This window comes from Zingiber officinale, chromosome 2A, assembly GCF_018446385.1.
Source record: "Zingiber officinale cultivar Zhangliang chromosome 2A, Zo_v1.1, whole genome shotgun sequence".
Taxonomy (NCBI): domain Eukaryota; kingdom Viridiplantae; phylum Streptophyta; class Magnoliopsida; order Zingiberales; family Zingiberaceae; genus Zingiber; species Zingiber officinale.
Genome location: NC_055988.1, coordinates 8,400,176 through 8,415,799, shown reverse-complemented (window position 1 = coordinate 8,415,799; position 15,624 = coordinate 8,400,176).

The following is a 15,624-nucleotide window of genomic DNA, read 5'->3' as shown; positions in this document are numbered from 1 at the left end:
ACCCCTCAGTCCCTCACAAAAGGGGTGGAACCCACAGACATATAGATGGGTCCCATCCACTTGCATGTGAGAGGTAAGGGTAGTGCCGTTAAGGGCAGCGTCGAATTTATCCTATAACAAATAAACATCAGGAGACAGGAGTATTAATGACTAATTTTTAAATATATACATAAATGTAAGAAAAATAAGAAAAACTAATCACTTTTTCTTGAAATAGTAGAAACAGGTGTAAAAGAAGAAAAATAAATAATAATATTAATATCGAAATCCAAATTTATCTCTTTTAACTTAATGGTAAATTTAATTAATTGTTAATATAGAAAGATAATTTTATTTGGATATTGTTAATAATAATTTTAAAAGTATATTTTAATGAGTCAGATTCTAACCATTTATCATATTGTCTTAAATTTAATCTATAAGCTATCATGTAGTTCAACATATATACACTTCAACTCTATAGAAACTTCTTTTCTTCTCCCTCATCCTCATAATGAAAATGACTGTGTTTTTTATTGTATTATGAGTGGTGTTAATCTTCATCCTCCTTACCTCTAGTGAGGTAAAAATTTGTTACAGGCAAGATGACTGAGTGAACCGGGACAACTGCAAAGCTTTTGTTGTCACCACATCAAGATTTGCTGCTGTTATCTCGTATGTAATATCATCCATCTAAACGCATGATTTGATGACAACAGCGGAGATTCTCATCCCCTAGTTATGTATTTTTGTTTATACGTGCATGCATCTGTACTATAGTGTTTTGGTAAGGGTGTAAATGAGTCAAACCGTTCGTGAGCTATTCGAAACTCGATTCGATAAAAGTTCGTTTGAGCTCGTTTAATGAGGCTTATTAAGATAAATAAATCAAGCTCAACCTTCACAATATTCGACTTGTTAGCTCGTGAACATGTTCGTTAAGCTCATAAATCAACTTTTAAATAAAAATAATAATAATTTTGATATTAAATTTATATATTTTACATTCTATTTATGAAAAATATAGACAAATGTATTAAATTTATTTATTAGAATAAATTATAAATTTTAATCATAATATTATAATTTTTTAAAATATATAATTTAGTTTTAATGAATATTTAAATTTATATTTATTAAGTTCGTTTACGCTCGATAAAAATTCGAATAAGCTCGTGAGTCATGAATATATTCGTTAAATAAAGCTCGAGCTTGACTCGATTATAAACGAGTCAAATTCAAATATCCAAGAGTTTGACTCGACTCGATTCGATTACACCTTTATATTTTGGACCTTTATATTTTGGACATGCATAAGAGGGGATGATATGGTCTTATAAGTATGTTTTAATAAAAAATGATATCTTATTTGTTTTTTTACGGAATTCAACGTGTAAGTACATGGTTTGTTTTATGATTTTAAACTGATCTAAATAGTTGGTCAGATTTTTAAAATATATAAATATTTATTTTTTGCAAATCGAATTTTAATGTTATTCAATGTTATTAATTAGGTGGTCAGGTTTTAAAATATATAACTATTCATTTTTTATTAGTTAATATATATATATATATATATATAGAGGATTGATATATAATAAACTGTTTAATGTAATCATATATTAATTATAATATAAAATCATATATTATCTTTTACATTTTGTATAATTAAAATAATAAGCATTTTAATTTTATTTAAGCTTATTAAATTAATTATTATGCAAAATTATTTACATAATTAAATTGATCAATACGCATGATTGATCATCTATTTATAACAAATGGCCTCCAATTTTTGCGTTTTTTTAAACTTTACAATGAAATTAATTAGGATTATTTTTTTTTTACAAATATGACCAATCCGTTGCCACAACGTAGATTAATTTTAATAAAAGACAATTTTAATATTAATAGTAGAGTAATAATGGTAGGGTAGCGTCATGCACCAATACTAACCATACCATATCATTATGATATGACATATTATTTTAGATGTCACACATCTATAAATTTTAATAAAGGAAAACTTTAACATAATACTATGGAAAATTATTTTTAACACTCCTCTGACAGCACACCCCCTTTCTTTCCCCAGTTGAATGACCTTTTTACACCTTTCCTTAAAATAACAAGTTATTTTATTTTTTTCCAACTTTACTTACTTTCTTTAGTTCTATTTTTTTCAATTTTATTTACTTCGTTAGTTTTATTTTTTAAAATAAATGTTGTTTATTATTTTTTACATCAATTATTTTTTTATTTTTTATCCATATTTTACTTTTAAAATTTTTATAAATAATAACTCCTAAAATTTACTATTAAAAAAAACAACAAAAATTACAAGATATCGAATCCTCTATCCCAATATTACCTGTCCTTGTGTTCTACTCATTATCCCAGCCCATTAGAGGCGGCACCGTCGGCGGCCTCCGACCGCCGCCCCGATTAAAACTATATCTTAGGAGAAAGGTGAATGTGGTCGCCATCGATGCGATCAACCCTGAAATTTGGCCGGATTTGAGTAAATTTTCCTTCATCGACGATCTGAGTCCTTGCTTAAATTCGGCCAAATTTCGACGTCGATCGCCCTGATAGCGACCCCCGGATTCACCTTCTCCTAGGGTATAGTTATGGTCGGGGCAACGACTAGAGGCTGTTGGTAGTGGATTTGAGGTGACGAGTTGAATGGAAGGACAGAGAAAATTAAGGATAAAAGATCCAATCTCATATTACAAATATAAAAGTATGATATTTTTGTCGAGAAAATATTTTAAAAAAATAAAAAAAAATAATATAAAGACAAATAATATGATGGGACTGGGAAGAGAGTAGGTAAAAAACCTATGACTAAAAAATAAATAAAAAATTATAAATATATAATAAAAAATTTAAAAAGAATTAAAATTATAAAAAAAAACTGATCAAAAAACAAAAATCAGTAAAACAAAACAAAACAAAACGTGGAGGTGAAAAAAATACTGCCGCTTAACATATATTAATTTCATATATATATATATATATATATATATATATATATATATATAATTTTGATCCATACTTTATACTATTTAAATTTTTACAAATAATAATTCTTACCATCTAACATAAAAAATAAACAAAGATTAAAAAAAATAATAAAAAAATTATTAAAAAATAAAACTGATAAACAAATAAAATTAGTTAAAAAAACAAAATTTAAAAAAAAAGTGAATAAAAAAACATGAATGGGAAATAATGAAAAGGATAGAAGGGTAAATATCATTATATTTTATGATGGGCCCGGGGAGGGGAAGATGTTAACGGGATGGAAAAAACAGTTCTCAATAATAATTATGTTTTATCCATTTAGAATAAAAATAAATGGTTTATCCAACCTTAATAACAATTATGTTTTTGGAAAAAAAATTATATGCTCACTTTAGAATAAAAATAACTAAATTAAAAGCCTAAAATTTAAGAAAAAACTTGAATAAAAAAATAGTGATTCCATATTAAAATTTTAATTTCGTTTTACTTTTTAAGTACATCACATTATTACCATATATCTTAATCCTTACGATATATATATACTATAAGATTAAAACTTTCCGTCAAATTTTATCGTATAAAAACATGGTCAATATTATTGAATTCATTATTTTAAAAAGACGTGTTTTTTTTCTCTTTTTGGATACGATTGAGTTGATTATTATAAAAAAAAAAAAGTTAAATCTCGGTAAAAAAATCAAGAAATATGTCTTCTCTATACTATTAATTATAATTTTTTAATTTATCTTCTAACAAATAATCTAAAAACTAAACGTGTGAAAATATGGGTGGCAGAATCCTGCAAGTATCTGACACCATCATATTTATATGATGGGTCAGGATGAAATTTAATTAGAAATCTTACCTGATACATAGAATAATTCAAAAGGTGTGTCAAGATTATGAGCATCGCAACACAGTCGGTGTCAATCTTCTGTCCTCATCACAACTGTCCTTTTTCCTATTATAATCCCAGTGGATAACCCATTCAAATGCATTATTATTGCTCAGTGCCTCAATCTAACCGTAATAATTAACTGGTGTGATGAAAATCAAGAAAAAGATTCGAAATTAATATAGTAAAAAAAATACTTAAAATTAAAGAGTTTAAAGTTAGAAGAAGGCGGTGGCAGAAGAAGGAGATGGTGGCCATTCAGGAGACGAAAATAGCAGCGCAGGCGATCACATGACTTATCAGCCGTGATGGGATAGGCAGCTGACATCATCTGCCGATTATTGATCACATGATTTGAAATACCAGAGCACGCGATCACACCACTTACCCGTAGTTGGTTACTTGATTTAATGAATTGGCGCGACAACATACACATATTGAGCTGCATGACAAGAGGGCTGAGCTGTCTCCCAATTAAAATTGTCAGCTATTAATTAATGTCATCCCATCTCATCCCATAAATTGGCGTGATGTGAAGTCAGATAGGCATATTATATTTGAATGAACACTCTCCAATTTTAACGTAACTCACTACTAACTTATTTATATATAAATAAATTTACTTATTAATCATCATTTAATTGAATAAATTAGATGAAATCATTAACGACATATGGATAAAGAAGTAAGCTGATAGAGAAATAACATATCTTTCTAACTTTTCTGTTCTAGGCTACTTAATTACTTTTAAATCATACAAAATTAACAAAGCAAACAGAAGAAGTAAATATGTGTGTGCGCCCTTAAGAGAGGAGATAAATAAGGCTTATTACATAAATAAATATTTTTTATAAACTATCATTCTCAAGTTCAAATAAAAGGATATTGATTAGTGAAAAAAAAGTAGATAAGCATACTTATACAAACCTTATACGCTAATTAGCTAACCAAACAGAAATATAAATAATATATCAGTAATTAACTACTGATGAAAATAATATTCTATAATTAAAAACGTGTATTTTTTCTACCTATACCCCTGGATATAATTGAGTTGACTATTGTAAAATAAATATCGTTGTAATGGATCTCTCGTTAAAAATCGAGAAAGATGTCCTCTCTATGTGTTAATTGTAATTTTTTAATTTACCTCCTAACAAATAATTTTAAAACTGAACGTGTGAAAATGGTGAGGCGGCAAATTCCTTTTACTGCAAGGCGTCTGCCAAGATGCATACTGACCTCACTGCAACTATCTGATAATACCGTATTTACATGGGTTGTCACGAGAAATCTTACCTAAGATATATATATAGAGTTTTGATCTCCTGCGCGCTCGCACAGTGCGCGACTGTGCGCGCGCGCAGGAGATCGGTCAGTTTTCTTTTTTTTTTTTAATTTTTTTAATATTTTAAATTAAAAAAATCAATTAAAAAATTTAACATTTTCTTATATAAAATTTTAATACCTTAATATATTCCCTTAACATATTACAATACTCAATAAATACTTAAATTAATTTTATTTTAATTTTTTTTTAAACTCAAACACTATAATCTAATTGGAAAGCCTAAACCCCAGAGATAAAATCTAAAAAAAAAATAATATTAACACTATAACCAAAGCCTGAATCTTAGAAATAAACTTTTAAAAAAATATTTTTTTTTATTTTTTTTAATTTATAAATTAAAAAAAATTAAAAAAAATAAAAATCAGTTGTTATCCTGCGCGGCGCGCACAGTCGCGTACTGTGGCGTCGCGCAGGATAACAAATCCTTTTATATATATATATATATATATATATATATATATTAGGTAAGATTTCTCGTGACAACCCATGTAAATACGGTATTATCAGATAGTTGCAGTGAGGTCACTATGCATCTTGGCAGACGCCTTGCAGTAAAAGGAATTTACCTAAGATTTTTTAATAATATTAAAAATTAGTAAAAAAAATCAGTGAATAAATGATGTGATTCATAAATAATGAATATTAATATTAAAAAATTATGAATAAAAAAAAATATATTGTTATAATGAATATGTGATAATGAACCTTATATTTTGATAAGATAAAGACAATATAACGAATTAACACTAAGAATTTTCTAATCTCAATATTCTCTGGTTAACTGAATCCCATTACAATCTAATCTCAATCCTCTGTCGTTAACTGAACCCCATTACAATCAGAAGGTCTGGCAGACGATGAGCATGACAATGACAACACAGAGCTAGTCAGCTGTCTTTTTTCCTATTATAATCCCAGTGGTAACCCATTCAAGTGCATTTTTATTGCTCAGTGCCGCAGTCTACCCAAGTCATGCCCATCTCAAGGATTAATCAAATTCACACAGTAATTAGGAACCAAGAAAATCAAGAAAAAGATTCGAAATTAATATAATTGCATGCAGCAACGGTATAAACAAATTACTGTAAAATTAAAGAGATTAAAATTTAGATGATTAAAAAAAATATCTTAATGACTTACAACTTTGCTTAGGTTTGAAGTACTATAGTAAAGGGAATGGATCCAATGGGCCAGCGCCAGAGAAATGCTCGGCATAGAACGATAAGATGAATGAAGAAGGAAGTTCGAGGAAAGCTGTAGCAGATTACTTACTAGCCTTGATGGGATAGGCAGCTGACATCATCTGCCGATTATTTATCACATGATTTGAAATACTAAGCACGCGATCACATCACTTACCCCTCGTTCATTACTTGATATCTGATATGTCCCTTGGATGGATCTAAATTAATACATGAGGATGAGATCTTGGGTTCGAATTTAAGTAAAATTTAGATAAATATTTGTTTTATGTGTTAGTTATTATTCTAAAGATTAATAATTGTCCATGATTTATATCTTTCGTATTAATTTTAGGATAAATTAATGAAAACATTGGGACGATCATATTTACTTTTTTACCACAATTACTTACTTTGATTTCTGACACATGTTGAGCTGCATGAGCGCACACATTAAGCTGTCTTCCCAATTAAAATTGTCAGCTATTAATTAATATCATCCCATCCCATAAATTAACGTGATGTGATGTGAGATAGACACATTATATTTGAATGAACACTCTCCTTCCGTTTTAACTCACTGCTAACTTATTTATATATAAATAAATTTACTTATTAATCATCATTTAATTGAATAAATTAGATGAAATCATTAACGATCTAGTTAATTACTTTTAAATCACACAAAAATAACAAAGCAAACAAAGAACTAAATATGTGTGCGCCCTTAAGAGAGGAGGTAAATAAGGTTTATTACATAAATAAATATTTTTTATAAACTATCATTCTCAAGTACAAATAAAAGGATATTGATTAGTTAAAAAAAATAGATGAGCATACTTATACAAACATTATATACTAATTAGCTAACCAAATAAAAATATAAATAATATATCAGTAATTAACGCCTCCTCCGTTTTGCAAAATTATAATGACAATATATATATGCGAATAAATTATAAAAAGGATTAAAACATATAATGTTAATTTTAAATTAAACATATATATACATTAAAATCTCATGGAGAAAAGAGTTTCTAGAATATAGTCTACAAAATTTGAAACTGAATCTTGAAGCTTGTTATTGAAAAAGTAGGTAAAGGATGTCACCTTTAATTCTCACCAGTGATGTATGAAGAAGACAAAGACGGAAATATCAGGCTTAGGGCGATGACGTGAGTGCATTTCATTTGCATATAATAATAATAATATTATTATTATTATTATTATTATTATTAATATTAATTTAGCCAGGGTCTCTCATATAGCTGGCTCAACATGAGTTAGCCCATGGTCTCAATGGTTGGGGCAGCAATTATGATGTCTTACATTGGGTTAAGCGAGGGTCCCTTGGCATTGCAGTTTCACTTTGACCTCTTTTCATGTTTATAAGATGAAGCTCAATATCGCCTTGGACATCTAAATCATCCTTCCACGCGATATAGCTATCGACCACCAAGTAGTTTTGGTTGCTTGGATTCATCGTTCAGATTATAGTTTCATCCAAAAGCACATCCCTATCTGTCCTGGTGGGCTCTACAAATGGTTGCAAGTGATTTGTCAAAAACCAAAGTAGTAAACGCCCAAGCCAGAAACAAGCAGCAGTTGGAAGAAGAATAATAATAGAGTAATATTAAATGATCAGAATTTGGTCAATCAAAATATATATATACATATGTATGTAAGGATATTTTAGTAATATTATATGTATATATTAGTTACATGTATATACATACATATATTATAATTAAGAGATAAAAATTTCTAACGGATCATATTCCTACCAACAAAATTTATTAAAAATAATATTAGAGGAATTTTGAGATGTAATCAAACTTACTTCTTACCAGAATTAATTGTGAATAGAAGCCATCCTTATTTTGACCTCTTGCTCGTATGACAAACGAGGATAAATGGTCAGTACACTGACACAAATTGTAACAGAGACTAATTTTAATAAAGAATAATTTTAACATTAATTATAGAGTATATGCCAGTGCTTGCCATCATGCATTAATTACATACCTAATGCTCATCTTGCATTAATCTGTCATTATAAATGATGCTTTGGTTTATATTATTTTATTAAAAACCCGGCAGATTAAACCCGACAGATTAAAAGGAAATTATCTGCACGTGCAAGACGTAACAGCGGTTAAGGTGGGTGTTACATGAGCATTACTTTTCGAGCAACTGGATTATCTATAGGAGAATGAAGAAGATGATCGTCAAAAATAAAATACTAATTGTAATTTTTATTTTTGAAGAGTGGATATTAATAAGGCATAGGCTGATTGATAATTTATAGACGGGATTGATAATTTATAGGTAGGATCTTAAATGATTACCTCCTCTTTCTCTATATATCTTGTCATTTAAATCATGGGTAAAAATTATTAGTGATAATATATATATATATATATATATATATATATATATATATATAATTCTTACATTTTTGTCAGCTTACTCCGTGAATCATAGATGAGAATCAGGAATTTAAAATGAAATGCACTCTATCTATGCTAGATTCCTCAAAATTGTCCACTTTCACATTAATATTTTTGTCACGGGTATACTTGCCATTCTCAAGAATTCACCAAAAACCATGCATTCATGATCATGACTTTCGTGCATTCATTGTATCATGTTATGAGGGTGATCACATCACTATCTCCTCAATGGTTATTTTCTTTCCTATTCAATCGTAAATTTTATTTTATTTACAATAACTTTAAAAAGATGTATACACAAATGCATGGCGAGCAGTTGACCATCCAACTACCTGCATCTTTTACCATGATGATCTTTATTAAGTAACGAAAAAAAAAAATCTATAATTGAAACTCATTGCCGTGAATTGGAATGCATAGGTAGTAATTAAGCCCTATTAAGGTGACATAATTAGTAATTTATGAGTGGTTAGTCAAATAAATTTTGAAATCAATTATAAACAGATGGGAAATAACTTGTTGGGTGTCTAACTTTTCCTGTGCAAAGAGCCACTATATTAGATAAAATTATTTAACTAGGCGGCCGATGATATTAAACTACCTGACATAAGTATTATCATCCTTTAGTCCAAATGGAATGCATAGATAAAGTTTAATTTTGAGACAATCTTTACAATTATTTATTTTTCATATTATGCGATTTAAGACATAATTATTATTGGGATATTCAACTATCTATGAACATGTAACTAGTAATTGTAATTATCATCCCTCTTAGGTGTTGGTAAAATAGTGTTAAAAATATAAGTCTAATTAGAAACTTTATATTTGTTGATGTAGAATGAGATATTTATTTATTGATCATTTAATTAATTATAATAGTATTTTATTTTAGTTTAATTTGATGAGTTAAGCAGTTAATTATTTAATGTTGGTTGTGGGCCCAAATAAATTTTGTAATTTATCTCCCCTCATATAACTAAGGACAGACTATAAGGGACATCTAGAGTGAGTGTTATCCTCTTTTACCACCATGATTATTGTCTTATTTGTCACAAACTCAAGATTTTTTATTAAATTATTTGTCCATGGTATTGTTGGGATCGATGGACACGGCTAGAGAGGGGGGTGTGAATAGCCGCCCCAAATTCTCGCGTTTCTTTCTACAAACTAGGGTTAGCGCAGCGGAAATAACTAAATAGAAACGCAAAAGAAGAAGCAAACCTCAACACGAAGATGTAACGAGGTTCGGAGATGATACTCCTACTCCTCGACGTGTCCGTAAGGTGGACGAAGCCTATCAATCCGTCGGTGGATGAGTTCCCGGATAACCGGCTAATAAATACTCCTTGTGGGTGGAGAAACCTCGCCACAAACTTTGCAACAGCAATACAGGAGTAGAAAGCAGCGAGAAGCAAAGTACAATACAAATGTATGAAACACCTTCGCTTACTTGCCTTCTCTTCGACTGGATGAAGCAACAGCTTCAAGCGACGCCTACAACAGCAGGAACCCAGCCGAAAGGAAGCTCACACGAAGCTTCAAGCAGAATCGAGCTCAGCAAACTCAAATCACAGCAGTAGAACTTGCAGCAGCAAGAAGAAGAGCAAGAAGAAGACCCTTCACAGTAGAAGCCCTCAGCCTCTTATACCTGCATCCACCTGCGAAGAAGAGAAGACAGAAGAAGCCGATGCGTCAACGCTTTCTGATCGGTCCATGGACCGATCAGGAACCTCTGATCGGTCCACGACCGATCAGCTTCGTCCTCGTCGATTGGCGTCTCGATCGGTCTCGACCGATCGAGCTTGCCTCACCATCGATCGATGCTCGATCGGGCCGACCGATCAGTGGATCGGTCGGGAGGCCGATCCACCTCCTCGCGAGGTTGCGTTGCCTCTGATCGGTCTCGGGCGATCAGATTATCGATGAGCCATCGATCGATTCGACGGTCACGGACCGATCGAGGCAGATATCCGGATCGGTCACCGGACCGATCCAAACTTCTCGACCCTAAACCTAAGGCTTCCATACCAACATCCGGTCAACCTTAACTGTTGGTACATCATCCCTAGCATCTGGTCACTCCCTTGACTGCTAGCACTCCCGCTAAGTGTCCGGTCAATCCTTTTGACCCACTTAGACTTTTCCTTGCCAACTTCACTCACGAGGACTTTACCTAGCTTCACTTACTAGGATTTTCACCGCTTCACTCACGATTTTCTATCGCCTAACATCCAGTTAGGACTTTCTCACTGGCTTCACTCACGGGACTTTCCAACCGCCTAACATCCAGTTAGGACTTTCCCACCGCCTTCACTCACCAGGACTTTCCACACTGCCTAACATCCCAGTTAGGACTTTCCCACTGCCTGGCTTCACTCACCAGGACTTTCCACACTGCCTAACATCCCAGTTAGGACTTTCTCACTGCCTGGCTTCACTCACCAGGACTTTCCAACTGCCCAACCTCCCAGCTTGGACTTTCCCCGTGCCTGGCTTCACTTTCCACGTGCCAAGCTACCGCTTGGACTTTTCCCGTGCCAAGTCTCCGTACTTGGACTTTTCCAGTGCCAAGTCTCCATACTTGGACTTTTCGCGTGCCAAGCTCCCTGCTTGGACTTTTCCCGAATCAGGTCAACCAGGTTGCACCTACAATCTCCCAAACACCTATTCTTGTCAAACATCAAGAATACAACTCTCTTCTCGTCAAACATCGTCAAACATCAAAACACAACTCGAGTCAGGTCAACCAGGTCAACCTTGACCTAAGGTTGCACCAACAATCTCCCCCTTTTTGATGTTTGACAAAATCCAAAATCAAGTTAGGTTAACCCGATAACCTAACTTAGGTTTTCCAATGTTCTTCCTTGAACATTCTTCCAAAACCTATACTCTCCCCCTTGGGACATCTCTCCCCCTTTTTGACACACATCAAAAAGAGAGAATCAAGGTCAAGAGTTTCTTCCCAATGAAAGTCCCATACCTTTCATTGAAACCCTTAATTTCCCCCTTGATACTAAACTCAACACTCAACTTAGTGACAATTCCTTATCACTAATCCTCAAAAGTCTTAAGGAGTAAAAACTCCCCCTAAAAGTCAACTCCCCCTTGACAATTAGGTAAGACTCCCCCTACAGGCCAACTCCCCCTTGACCATTGCACCAACAATGTCTTGGAGAGTTTCAATCCTTTAGAGATCCGAAACTCAACTCCCAAAAATTGAAATTTCAGACATCCAGTCGAATTTTCAGCACATTGGCACGCTATCAGACCTCACTGGATCGGTCACTAGACCGATCCACAACACTCTGGGTCAGTCCTGTGACCGATCCAGCCCTCCCTGGATCGGTCCAGTGACCGATCCAGACTCTGATCACAGGGATTTCTGATTTTTCTTCTCCCGAAATTCAGAAACCCCTAATAAATTCCATAAAATTCCAAAAATTGTGAAATTTTGAGGATACATTCCTCATACCATATACTATCATGGAAAAATAGTTTTAGATGAAAATAACTTTCATTTTTCAATCTTGATACAAAGTTCAAAAACTTTGAAATAGTTCAAGTTTAACTCAACTTTGTATCACAATGTTCAATGATGAATGCAATCACTAAGATGGCTTCATTAAGGTTTTCCAAATCAATTTCAAAATGATTTTAAACCTTTTAATTTAGGACCATAATCTTAGGGCTAAATGTACATGACTTGTACACAAGCTTTCCCTATGATCCTCCATTTCTTGAATTAGGCTCATCTAGGTACAAGAACTATGCACCTTGATCCTAATTCATGATCCTAATATCTCACACACATCTAAAGTGTATCAAACACATCCATGACAATTTTGATGTGAGATATGGGTTTAGGTATCTTAGACTAAGGTCTCATGCATTTTCTAAACACAAATTTGATCTCAATATCAAAATGTGTTTTTCATCCTTAAATCAATTCAATTGATTATTAATGCAAGAGATGATGACATGACATAAAATGGTATCATAAATGAAAACATGTGCCAATGTCATGATGTCATGGCATAAAGTATGAAACTTAAATAAACATGACATAAAAACTAGCCTAAGCATTATCTTGACATTTCAAATGACCATAAAATAAATATGATGTCATGACATGGCATATGGCAAACAATATATGGTAAATAGCACATAAAGGTATAGAAAATACCTAATTCTAGCTTTAGTTGCCATTTTTGATAATTTTGATCATTTTTCCATAAATTCTATATTCCTAAGTGTGATAGACCTCAAATCATATACCAAAGATGTTTAGATCACTATGTGCCAACTAGATTGATTCTAGAAAACTCCTCAAATTTTACTGACACATTCTAATCACCTTAGGAATAATTGTTAATTTCATTTTCAAGGCTTGATTACCCCTTGAAAATTCCTCAAATGCCACCTTTTGCTATGAATAGATTAACTATCTATCCAAATAAGGTTGGCATACTCTAATCCATCTAGCGTGATGGAATCACACTCCTAGGAACCCAATACCTATTGGAGCTCATTGGGTTCACTAAATATTCACTAGGGATGACTTCCCTAGCAACCCTCCTAATGACCCTCCTAGACTTTAAAGCCTTGGTCATTTGGGACTCATCAAGATCAACTCTAGGGGTGACTCCCCTTGTGACCTTGGTGATGGTCTTCCTAGCCCTAGATTTTGTTCCATAATCGAATGGAACATTGTGATAAGTGGGCTTGACCATTTGGGACTTAGGTTTGTGACCCAAACCTTTCTTGTCCTTGGACTTTGGTTTTTGACCCTTAAACCCTAGAGATGACTTCTCCAAGTTCTTAAGAGTCTTTTCAAAGTATCAAGTCTTGACCTCAAGACTTGATTTTCCTTCTCTAATACCTCAAGTTTTAACTTGTCATTTGTCTTTGAGGTATTCCTAGGCATATGTCTAGATGATTTGGGATTTCTACCTAGGTTATCCTTAACCTTAGATGAGTTGATCCTAGGGTTGGCTTTCCTAGTGTTATCCTTATCTAGGCTCGCATGTTTGGCACCTAAGCATGTGTATCGATTTCTATAATTATCATGCTTATCATTATTGTTAACAATTGCAATCAAACTACTAGCATGTGTTCTATTTGAATTGCAAAAATGAGCCTTAGAGATTACCTTAGGGTTTACCTTAGCTCCCCCTATGGGCATGCTCGGTCTCTTGTCCTTGTGAGATTGTCTCCCCCTCGGACATTGACTCCTATAGTGTCCCCTTTGATTGCATTGAAAGCACACCACGTGCTCTTTGCCTTTGCGTATCGGGACTCCGACTTTCTTGACCTTTGGCGCCGGTGGAGTCTTTCTAATCCTCTTTGGACACTTACTCTTGTAGTGCCCAAATTCCCTACACTCAAAGCACATTATGTGTAATTTGCTAGAAACTAAATGGCTTGAGTTACCTAGAGGTGAGGATGGATGAACGCTCTCTCCTTCATCCCTTCCAGAGGTAGAAGCTTCTTCTTGCTCCGAACTTGAAGAAGAACTCTCCTCCTCTTCTTCTTTAGATGTTGAGTGTCCCTCAACTTCTAAATCCACATCTCCATGAAGTGAGCTACTTGGCTCACTTGACTCCTCTTCATGCCTTGAAGTGGAGTTCCCCTCATGGAACTTAGCCAAGTTGTTCCACAACTCCTTGGCATTGTTGTATCCACCTATCCTACACAAAACATCATTAGGTAAAGAAAATTCAAAAATCTTCAATACCTCATCGTTGACTAGGGATTTGTGGACTTGTTCCTTGGTCCACTCCTTCTTCTCTAGGATTTCTCCTTTCTTGTCCGTCAGAGGCTTGAAACCTAATTGGACACAACTCCAATTCTCAAGATTAGTCATAAGAAAATATTTCATTCTTACCTTCCAAAACTCGAAGTCGTCGCGATCGTAGAAGGGTGGAATGGTGATGTCGTCTCCGAGTTGATCCATCTCTAGCTTGTGCTCCCTCGGGTGTTAATCCGGCGAAGAGCGACCTCGCTCTGATACCACTTGTTGGGATCGATGGACACGGCTAGAGAGGGGGGTGTGAATAGCCGCCCCAAATTCTCGCGTTTCTTTCTACAAACTAGGGTTAGCGCAGCGGAAATAACTAAATAGAAACGCAAAAGAAGAAGCAAACCTCAACACGAAGATGTAACGAGGTTCGGAGATGATACTCCTACTCCTCGGCGTGTCCGTAAGGTGGACGAAGCCTATCAATCCGTCGGTGGATGAGTCCCCGGATAACCGGCTAATAAATACTCCTTGTGGGTGGAGAAACCTCGCCACAAACTTTGCAACAGCAATACGGAGTAAGAAAGCACAAGAAGAAGCAACAATACAAATGTAAAAACAAACACTTGCCTTCTCTTCGACTGGATGAAGCAACAGCTTCAAGCGACACCTACAACAGCAGGAACCCAGCCGAAAGGAAGCTCACGCGAAGCTTCAAGCAGAATCGAGCTCAGCAAACTCAAATCACAGCAGTAGAACTTACAGCAGCAAGAAGAATAGCAAGAAGAACACCCTTCACAGTAGAAGCCCTCAGCCTCTTATACCTGCATCCACCTGCGAAGAAGAGAAGACAGAAGAACTAGCCGCCTTAGCTTCTGATCGGTCCATGGACCGATCAGGAACCTCTGATCGGTCCACGACCGATCGGGCTTCCCTCGTCGATTGGCGTCTCGACGATGCTGTGGACCGATCAGGAACCTCCGATCGGTCCATAGACC